This window comes from Mus caroli, chromosome X (assembly GCF_900094665.2).
Source record: "Mus caroli chromosome X, CAROLI_EIJ_v1.1, whole genome shotgun sequence".
Lineage (NCBI taxonomy): Eukaryota > Metazoa > Chordata > Mammalia > Rodentia > Muridae > Mus > Mus caroli.
Genome location: NC_034589.1, coordinates 145770639 through 145782559, shown reverse-complemented (window position 1 = coordinate 145782559; position 11921 = coordinate 145770639). Strand labels below are relative to the sequence as shown.

The 11921-nt window shown below is 37.4% G+C and overlaps 1 protein-coding gene across 1 annotated transcript in view; it reads left to right on the top strand.

Annotated features, from left to right (window-relative positions):
* Phex (phosphate regulating endopeptidase homolog X-linked) overlaps positions 1-11921 on the top strand; it is a 238258-nt gene that overhangs the window by 197832 nt on the left and 28505 nt on the right. The gene's annotated exons all lie outside the window — the stretch shown is intronic.

Sequence of the window (11921 nt, the reverse complement as noted above, 5' to 3'; positions counted from 1 at the left end):
TATATATATATATATATATATATATATATATATATATATATATATAATGCTTAGACAAAAATCTGGCTCATAGTAGCCAAATCATAGCAAATTATTAATGCTTGTTTCTGATGAGTTGGGCAAGATGCTTGTTGCCTGCATACTTAGAGGACATCGTAGTGAGTATTCAGTGTACTCTGGTAGTCACTGCAGTGGGGAGGAATTAATCTGTGTGAGCTTTGATTGGATGATTGGAGGAAGTGATGATCGAGAAGACCTTGGCAGGAAAACAAAGTTCTTTAGGTAGAGAAGAAATGCTATGACATGTAGGTAGGGATGACTGTTGCAAAGGTAGCATGCTGAGCTGCATATGGTGCAGGAATGAATGGTGAGAATGATCACATATGTTGGAGCAGAGGCAGCCTGGGTGCTTTAGAAAGCAAAGGCTGTAACATGATTTGTGGAAGAGGTTTATAATAGACTTATAGATAATGTTGAAGAACAGGGAATTAGTGTGCTTTTCTTTGCGAAGGGAAAAAAAAACAATTTTATTTACTTAGTTTTATTCTTAAAGAAAATGGCTCAAGGAAGGGGAAAGGCAGGCTACTTGGACAAGTTAGAGTTTTGTACATGGCCCAAAAGAAAGATGGAGAGGACCCAACTAGAGGCATTGGCGTTAGTAAGAGGGAGTTAGGGAATGGGTAAGTTAAATCCCAAGAACTCTAGTAACTTAAAAAATGATAGTATATAATACAGTTTTCAATCATTTCCATTTCTTCTTGAAAAACTCACATCAAGTGCATCTAGTGATTACCCTGTGTACTCCTCTATGCTGGGAAGCCATTAAGGTGCCTACTACTTGAAGGTCTAATCTTCCTAATAGCTCTATAAACTTTGTACTATGCGCCCATGTCAGGCAGTGGGCGTGGGGGAATAACGGGAGTGGGAGAAAACCCGCATCCCACCAGAGTTCTGGTACTTCGGGCAGACACAAAGGACTGCTGCGAACTTTCTACGTGGCCCCGGGTGGGTGTCTGGCTGTGGGAAGCCATGGACCCCATCCCAGAGGGTGTGAACAGTCTGAGGTTTCTGGGCCTCTCACGGAGGCCAGAGATAACAGGTTCTCAGTCTCAGGCATCCCAGACACCACTGGACACAGTAGAAGAGCTGAGAAAAAAAGTGGAGGCCCCAGGGGCGGCTTGGTCATCTCCAAAGAAAGGGGAGGGCAGGGAGAGAGGGGGTGCTGGTGGTTCCCACGTGGGCAGGCGAGAGTCTGTGTCTATTGTCAGGTAACTGTGAGGGTGGAGTCTAGCTAGAATTCCAGGAGCTTGGGGCTTTGTCTGTGTGATTGATTGTCACAGAATTATGGAGTTGGGGGCCCTGTGGTGTCAGGTACCTTTCTCTGGGAACGTGGCTCATTGTTCCGTCCCTTGTAGAGTTTTCTACTGGGTTGCTGGAGCAAGCCCCGCTCAACCAAAACAGGCTGCCGTTCATGATCCCACACACCCATCTTTCAGAAGAGAAAATAACTTCATAACAATTGCAACACTAGTAAATTTTATGTCCATTAGTCAGGGTTCTCTAAAGGAACAGAATCAACGTAATAAATAAATCTAATGCAATGAATTCATTAGATTGACTTATATGACATAGGCTGAGTAGTCCAACAACAGAGAGCCTGAGAACACAGTAACTGCTCAGTTCATGAGGCTAGATGTGTCAATTGTCTCAATATGTCACTGGAGGCCTGGAGGATTCCTAGAGAGTCACCACTGGTCTTCAGTTCATGTTGGAAGGCTGAAGAAGCTTGGCTTTAATGTTGCAAAGGATGGTAACAACAGCAACAACAGCAGCAACAGCAGCAGCAACAACAACAACAACAACAAAGTAGGTGCTCTCATCAGCAAGGAGTGAAGCTGGGCAGGTAAAAAACATCTTAAATTGGAGAGTAACCCTTACTCTGTGTAAAAGTCTTTCCTCTCATCACTGAATTCAAACCAGGAAATAACTTATCTATACAGAGCTTAGTTGATTCCAGATTGTCTTCGTTGATCCAGATCCAATCAAGGTGACAACCAAGATGAACTATCACAGCAGGTCTGGGAGAGTAACCTATTTATTGATGGGACTTTCTCAGTCTTTACACTATAGTGTTCAACACTGGGTAAGAAATGTGAGAATTATATGAGCTACACATGTGAGTATATACCAAGATATCGTCAAATAGTCATATATATTTTCACAAATTCTACTATCGAGGGCTTCTTTCTCTTTTGATATGGCAAGACTATAGGATGTGAGATCAGCCAGGAGGTAGGTGAGTATCACAAGGTTAGGTGGGATCCACATCCTACTGATTGCATGTCTATTAAAACATTGTAAAAATGAAAGTACTTCATTTTTTTGAACCCTAAGCTCACTGCAAAAGCTGTATTTAAGTCCACTATTTTCTTGGTCCTTTAGCATTGCCTAAGGGGGAATTGAAGGTAGATTACTTGACAGACAAATGCTGCAAGATACCTTATAAAGAATATTGAAGTATATTCCCCAGAAAGTGGTTGTTTCACAAAAATTTACAATGAGATTTACAAAGTTTATTTACACAGATGAAGTTAAGTCATGAACAAACTTTCAACAGTTTGCAAAATTGGCAGATGGTATGCTTAAAAAGCACCTGCTGTAAGAATTTTAAGATAGGCCTGACCTGTGAGCCAGTTAAGAACAATGCTCTGTGAAGTCTTCATGAGTAAACTGAAGCATCCTTAACTGGTAAGCTCAGGTCTCCTAGAATCCCATTAGTGAGTGAGACTTAGGATTGATGCCTGTACAGCCTCAGTCTTCTGTCTGAGATATTTGCGAATGTTGTTTCTGTTGTAGTGAACTGGGCAGATTTACTGCAGGGTTGGTAATAGCAAGCATGAAATGGTTGTTAGGGTCAATCGGATTTGAACGAAGGTGCGAGTGGGGCACTGGCTGAGAACTACTTGACTGTTGAACTAGATGGTGAGCATCAAGATCCTGGAATACAACAATGGTAGACAGGAAGTCAGGGTCAATATCACTAATCTGGATGCTCCCAATCTCACTTGTCCCCCTCCTTAAAAATTCTTTTACAGTTTTCTTTTACTTTGTAAAAGTAAAACTTTTACTTAAAGTGAAATACCATTTAATGCAGCAACTCTTCTACTTCTTGGAATATACCCTAAAGAAAGTCACAGAATTGAAAGAAAATTATTACCCACCAAAGAGACATGTGTCTCTGTGTTGGTTTTGCAATGGTGCAGCTTGAATCTAGGAACTCACATAGTAAGGAAGAACATGGTCACTAAGCTATATCCATGGTCCTGTTTTCTTTTTCCAATTTATGTCTCCATCACCAGCAGACACATGTATTGATGAGTTTGCATCTTAAAGGATGATATTGGAAGAGATTAAGTATAACTAATGTGGTGGAATTATAGTCATGTGTTCATTGATAAAATTATTATCAAATAAATAGATATATTTGCAGTGAAACACACAGGTATCCATTAGTATATATTTACCTAATATGTTCCCATGACAAGACTGAGCACCACTGATTTCATTGTTTAAGGCCCAGGGCAGCAATTGTTTATATGAAAGGACCAAATAGAGCTTCATACTGCCATGGAAGTGGGAATTAGTGTTTTATCTATTTCAGAATTTGAACTCAAAGTGTTTATTGCAGACCAGTAGCATCACTACTACTTGTGACAAATGGGCACTGTTTGGCTCTTTTACTAAATAATGCACTCCAGTGGTCTGTACTAGCACCTTGGATCTTAGTAAGATTTTAATCACCAAATGTCTTTGAAAGATGCTGAATGTTGAGAACTATTGAGCCCTTGAAATGCTGCCAATACAAAAAAAAAAAAAAAAAAAAAAAAGAGTCAGACCTAGTGGGTGAAAGCAGTGCTTTTAATTTCATCTTATTTTTTTCCTGGGCCCATTCCAGCTTTATTACTGAAAAAATACTGCATTCTAAGTATATCTGTAGTCCTGGGAAAACAGGGATGGTTGATGACTCTGGTAAAGGAGAGAGATGGTGTTTGTTGTGGCATAAAGGTAGTTATGGAAGAAATAGAATAGAATGGTCATCAAAGAAAGCTACAAGATGGAGGGCAGATTTCAGAAGCTGCTTTCTGCTTGTCTGCTCTGGGCTGCTAGATCTGGTGGCAGGAGGTTACCTGCAGGAAGCCAGCAGATGGCTAAGGCATCTTGCTGAATCCCTTGACAGGAATCACAGCTGTTAGAATGCAATACTTTCTGGAAATAGGAAGTTTGGCATGAACCAAAATATTGCAAGATGCCAACTTGGATAAAAAACCACTATTCATCTTAGCAGGAGTGACAATGAAATCCTTTTATAACTACAACAACAAAAGACACAACCAAAAACACTTTGTAATTGCAGTAATTTTCATGTCTCAACTCATGTTCCCCACCCCTAATTTCTAGAAGAATGCTATCCAGGTTATCCTATAGCTAGAACTAATCCTGAATACTCATTCCCTTTAACATTCTTCCTGAAATTTTTAAGGTAATTACAATTAAATGTATATTTGTCCTTTAGTACAATCAGTTTTTTTTTTTTTTAGGTAATGTAAAGATTAATGTTAGAAACTATCATCTGAAAAAAGTTCAAGTAAAAATATTGTATAGATGGAGTGAATGGAATAAATCAGGAGGGCTGAGTTATGGATCAGTTAGCTTAAAAATGATCAATTCTTTACTTTTTGTATGACCGTGTACAGGTAGACAACATGACAGACATTGAATATCGGTAAATTTGGTTAGGAATTCTCTTTTGGTTGAAATTCTCATTTGCAGTTGGGGTTAACATTATTCTGTCAGCTTGTGGGTCTCAGTAACCTGAATGGTTTGTTGAAATGCAGAAGTCCATGCCCAGTGTTCTTGACTGAGAAAGTTTGGGGTGGAGGTTCAATATTTGCATCTCTCACAAGTACCTAAAAGATGCTTATGTTGCTGGTCAGCAGACCACACTTTGAGAACAAGTTTCCTTGTTACAGTGCACTTTCTGCCTCAAAGGCCAATTGATTGTTTTTATCAGCCATATATTCTACCCATTAGTATAAATATTTATATAAATAATCCCCTCTCCAAATTCCTCTGCATGTCTTCTGTGAATCCTGCATTTCTTTTCTCTGTTAAGCAAGAAAATTTACTTTAAAATTTAAAAAGAAAGGGTAGAATAGGCCCACCCCTTTCTTTAAGTCTTGCAAGATGTGATTGTTCAGTAACATTCTCTTATTCTCTAGACTGTAGGTACTTTGATGATGTATGTTATCTGTACATTTAGAACTTACCCAGGTGGCTTTGAATATCACAGAGACTCAGTAAATATTGGTAGTCAGTAGTTCTATCTTCCTGACCAAATCCAATGCTTGTGATAATTTTAATGACATATTTAAATATACTAACAATTATGAATATGGATCATAACCTATATCCACTTAGTGAGTTATAGAGCTAGAAACTATTGCACAGAATAAAATAAAACATGTAAGAAGATTGAAACTACAAGTTAAATTTAATAAGAAACATGACTTCCTCTCTAAAATGATAGATCAGCAACAAGTTTGAAGTGTGGGTTTATATATGGATTCATCTGGTAATATGAGACTCGCACCTAAGACTTGGAAATAACTGTCATAATATACATTAGAGGAAAGCCTTATTTACACATCAAGAACTCCATGCAAACCAAAATATTGTATTACTTGAAAAAAGCAATAATGTAATAGAACATCGTGTGCACATCATCAGTCCTTTAGCAGCAAATATTACCAACATCCACACTTGGTTAAAAACCCAAAGAAGCATATACTTAATCATTGGGGAAACCAAAGTATATCTCTATAGAAAGCAGTTATAGCATGTATGCAACCCTTTGATTCAGTGCTTGACTTTGTATACCTACCATTGTACATATTCTCAAGCCCTATTACTTCTGTGGGACTGAACTTTGCATCGGTTAGTGCTATTTCTGCCTTGTTGGTACCTGGAAGAATCCTAACTAAATAATTTAATAATCAGAAGGGTACTGAATGGAATGGTTCTGAATTTAGATAAGTTTTAGTTGCCTTGTCTTGTGTTGACAAATGTTGGTAGAATTTGACAAGAGTAAAGGAAAAAAATTAAGTAGGCTGGGCTTCAATCACTGACAATGAGAGTCTCAGGCCTCCCATTTTGTTCAGTATGGTTAAACACAGAAACAAAAGGAAAAGACATGTGAGTCCTACTCAAAGTTGTCTTAAAAAGCAATAGCATTGTGTCAACCTGAGAATGTAAAACTTCTGAATAAGAGAATTACTATAGTAAGAGAAGCCTTTGAAAAGTATTGTTTCCATATTTGCTATATGATAATTAATTTAAATTGTATGTTGTACTTATTGAACTTAAATATATATTGTAGTTAAAGGGAAAGAACAGAAACTGTAGGGAAAAGAGATTGATGTTAGTTCAGTCCTCTCAGGTCAAGAGTTTTTGTCTAGATCAAACTGTTCTTCAGTATCAGTATTTGCTGCAGATGTTAGAAAGGGCATTATACATTTTAATCCTTTGGAGGGGAGGTAAGGACTGTGGTAGAACTTACTTAAAGCTAAGCACTAGGCAGGACTTCTCAGTTTGTTTGTGTTTGCATATCATGTACATATTCACACGTGTGTTCATTTCTGGATGTTAATGTGGCTGGGTTGATGTCTCATGTCTTGGCTGGTTGGTCTCCATCTTATTTTCTACAACAGTGTCTCTCACTTATTGGTTAGACTGGGTGGCGATGGAGTCCTTGAGATCTTGTTTCTGCCTTGCTGCGTTGGTATTACAGACATATGCCATCACACCTTGCATTTTACATGGGTGCTGGGGATCCAAACTTATGTCTTCATGCTTGTATAGAAAGCATTTAATCTACCGAGCCATCTTCACAAACCTCATACTGTGTTTCGATGGACCCTGTGTTGGCTTCAAAACTATACTAGTTTTGCCATGGTAGCAAGAACAAGGAACCAACACATTTCTCATTTGAAAGAAAATGAAAGTCAAACTTGAATAATGTAATATATTCCAGATTTGGCACTGAGGATGAAAGCTTCAAGAAACAATGTAATTGCAGCACTAAATAAATTTTAGAACATTGCTAACAAAATATAATTGTAACTACAGGTTATACTTCAATCTCAGCCACCTTTTTGAGGTTCATAGGGTATGAATTCCATTCACGCAACAGATATTTGTCAGACATTCTATCTCTGAGGGTGTTGCAGTGAGAGAAAGGGAAGGATGAAATAGTGTAATTGTATTATAATCTAAAAAAAACCCAAAAGTAATAATTAAAACCCCTTTAATTATGGAACTTATAATTCCTGTGCAAGATTGTTTATCTATTCAAATGGAGAGCTTCTGAATATTACAGTGAGTTATAAATCAGAAAATGATGATGGATAACACCCAACCCTTTCAAAAGCACTAGGGCAGCAGTCTTCAACCTGTGGATCCTGCATATCAAATATTTATATTAGGAGCCATAACAGCAAAATTACTGCTATGAAGTACAACAAAAATAATTTTATCGTTGGGTGTCACCACAACATGAGGGACTGTATTAAAGGGAATGCTGAGAACCATTGTACTAGAGGATAAAGTGACATCTGAACAAATACCTGAAATAAGGCCCGCAGATAACAGGAGAAAAATAGATTAAAGGTAGACAGAAATGGGTGGAGACGGGGAAATTACCACTACACACACACACACACACACACACACACACACACACACACAGTGTGAGTTTTTCAGTCCTGAGTATATTCATTTGCTTTCTTAATTTCTGAGTGATGGGGTAATTTGTTAATTTTATCTTTATATGTGCTGCACTGAAAAAATTTAATTAGTGATTTTACAATAATAAAATGGCTACGGAAGCTCAGAAACATTTAACTTCTCCTGGAAAACTTTAGCTATGTCTTTATGAATATAGAAATCAGATCGTTGAACTTGGGATAATTACCCACTAAATGTGATCAGTTCTTTGGCAATAAGGCTAGCAATAGGAGCTGTCTGCATTCTATGTCCAGCATTTCTGTGAGCTCCAATTAAGTTAGTCAGTATTCACTGATAGGAGAGAAAGTTCAGTCAAAATGAAATGTTGACCCAGGTAGAAAACTAAAATCAGGTCTCTGTGGCTTTCCAGGGTACAAATCAGAAAAAGAAAAATTATTACAATAAACAATGAAGTGATTACAGCATAGAGATGCCAATATTTTATTTTGCTACAGTTGTAGTCATTGAAATTCTATACCTACAAGGTTTAATTTTTTTGCTTGAAATAGGAATGGGATTTGTTCGTATTAACAATACAAGAGCAAAACAACACTATATAAGCGTTGTTAACTGTTATTTGATAGCTTTTAGAAGAATTTTCAGTAAAACACACACTTCCAAAACAGCTAACTTTAGTGAAAAATTTGATTACCTTTGGTTAATCAAAATGTAAACCATTAATGTTCAAAAGCTCTTTTGGCTAATCAAAGTGTAAACCATTAATGTTCAAAGCTCTTTCGGCTAATCAAAATGTAAACCATTAATGTTCAAAGCTCTTTCTGACCAACTACCACCTAGAATACTAATTTCCTCCCAAAGGTGATTACTAAAATCAATTTGTATGTATTTGATGGGTACTTATTTTGAGTATATAAAAGAGTTATTGAATTACTATTTATTTATTTATTTATTTATGTTTATACCTCACTTTATCCCAATAGTAACTCATAGAAAACTATTTCCATGCTAGAATTTTAAAACTGGTCCTTTACTTTTTCATTTGCAACATAGCAGTCTTTATTGTGGTCTTAATTATACACAGTGTAGCACTAAACTTCAGAGTGTGCTTGGACAACTTCTTGGGCAGTATTTCTCATAGTGTGGTGCCTGGACTAACACATGCAATCATAGAGACGGACATTTGAAGACCTATTCCGAGTTAAGTAGTAACTAGTTGGCAAACTAGTTAAACAAGATCTGATGCTTAATCTTCATGACAGTTAAAAACAACTGGCATGTGTGCATCCGGCTATACCATGACATTCCTGTCATAATTTTGTAAGTACACAAAATTATGTAATAAAAGCCACAGAGTTTACAGGAAAATGAGGATGGCATACAGCAATCAAAAAGCTATGATTGCAGGTTGGAGAGATGGCTCAGTGGTTAAGAGCATATCCTGCTCTTGTCGAAGACCAAGGTTCAGTTGCTAGCATCCATGTTGGGTGGCTTACAACTACTTGAAATTCCAGCTCCAGGTGGGTTCAATGTCTCTGGCCTCTAAGGACACCTGCACACATACACACATAATTACCCCCACACATATTTTTATTTTATATAAATATAAAAATAAATGAGAAAACTTATCATTGACACATTTAAAAACAAAAGGTGGGGGCCTAATCAAAATTTAACACAGTTTTTATGTTTTATAGTAGGCAACTGTACAAACACAATGGTAAAAATGACACTTTCCCTTGAAAAGAACTGAGGTTTGCTGTGGCATTTGTTGTCTGGGGAGTTGCTCCTTATAAGTTACTGTGTGTGGTAGGAGGAGAGATACTGAAGTTGGTAGTTTCGATGTCAGATATGGTAGGTGTGGCTTGTAAAGCACAAAGTGATTCAAAGTAGTGGACTGCGCTGAGGGGTATGCATCTGGGCAAGGTGTGTACTCACATGTGGCTCAGTATAGGTGGTTTCTGCTTTGCTCATCGATGGGGGTGTGCATAAGCAAAAATTCAAAACTGGAGCTTTGTCCCAGAGTTTCCCCTCTCTATCTGTTGTGTTAGAAGAAACTTGTCTTTCCTTTTAAAGAACACAGTCTGTTAGTGTAGAATTGAATTGTATTGTACGTGCATGCATATATGCACACATATATTGCAGGGGACCTCTATGAACTGCACCAAATGTCATCTTTCTACTCAGTTTTTTACTTCTTAGGGATTTTCTCATATCATCACCCAGAAATTTAGTCCTTTAAAACATGCTTGCAGTAACTTACCCTCCAACCATACTTCTTATAAAATCATTAATTTTTGCCAACCCAAAACGCCCTCCCCACCTCTCTCTCTCTCTTACACACACACACACACACACACACACACACACACACACACACACACGGTAAGGAATGCTTCCCATAAATATACTGATTAAAAAACAAAGCTTTAAAAGTCTGGAACAAGCAATGAGTGATTCTGCAGTGGGGAAACATTGAAATAAAATGAGTTGGTGAGAAAACATAATAGATACCTATTGAAAAGGGAGACAGAACGAATTCCCTTCCCATTTATTTATTTCTCACTTCCACCTTTGCTAATACAACTTATCCACTTTATGAGATAAGATATTGAATTGACCTTGTTGGGATTTCCATCTATCACTCTTGATAGTTGACATCTCTAAAAATGCAGCTTACACTGTTAATCCATTCACTTCAGCAAAACATGCCTAAGGGCATCAGATTCTTCAGTTTATCACTATTGGGTTTCAAGGCCCTGACAAGCTGAGAAGATATAGCTGATCAGGGTGATGCGATGACTTCAGCACTGGAGTCTGGGGCCCCTAAAAACAGCAAAAGCTGCAGCAGTGGAGGCTTATGCAGGTGTAAGTTGTTTTCTGTGACAAGTTTGGCAGTGGACATAACTGCTTCCAGCTGGGCACATCACCAGGCAGGGAAGCCATAATGATTGAATAATTAAATCACATTGGCTTATGATCATTGTTCTTATTAGAAAATATCATTGCTTTGGGGTGATTTATTGTGTGAAATAGGATTTTCATATAAACACTGTGATTTGCATTTATATGTAATACATATTCGCATATATATCTAAATCAGAATGACTTACTAAAATCAAATCACCAAAAAAGGGATGAACTATCAATGTAAAGATGCCAAAGATGTTTAAGGAAATGTAGAAATTATGAAGATTAAAGTAACATTGTGCCTTGAAATTCAATCACATTAGTTGTGTTTTTCTTTATTTGAAAGCAGCAGGAAGAGAGAAGCATTAACTGGATCCATCTCTGTTTTCCAATTAGGTTTTTGTACCTTGAAATCTCAAACTCTGATATTAATAATAAAAGACATAGAATATGAGAGTCTTATGAAAAGAGTACTTCATCTCTAAATTCAAGACTTACTTTCTTGGCTTCATTTCCCCCCAACATGTCCTGGAATGGAGGGGGAGGTAGAAAGTTGAGCAGAGAGTAGAGGAACATTTTAATTCATAAAAGAACATTCAGTCTCATGGGGCCTAGAGCAGCTGCTCTCAAGCAGACAAGGACATTACAGAAGGTTTCTTTCCCTCTTCCCATTCTGTCTCCTGTTGCTTTGAACTCCCAGCTGTAATGACTATTAATCACAACTCCCAGGATCAGCACAGGGTACAAAATTTAGTGGTGACATGGAAGAGCAAAGCCAAGTGGTTCTTGTATTCACCTATATCCAAGATCTGCTAACTAATTTGTATGGTTTAGTGTAAAATGAAGATGCAAGGCCTTCTATGCAGGAAGCAAAACAAATGCCATCACAAATGCTAACATGGAAAACATCACCTTCACTTTTGACTCACCAACAGTGATTTTTGTCTGCTATTTACTGCTGTTCTTTGGAAAACTAAAATTTTATGTCACTGCATGAGTTTTTCCTTCTGTCTTTTTATGCAACAATGCAAGTCTCAAAAGTGAATAAGAATGCTTTAATTTGTTTATGGAATTTCCAAAATGGCACACTTTGTATTTTGTAGCATGTACTACACATATGTAGATTTTTCTCACCAGCAATGTAGAAATGCTGCACAGAACTAATTTAGCTATTTTTATACTACTGCTGTTACTACTACTACTACTACTAA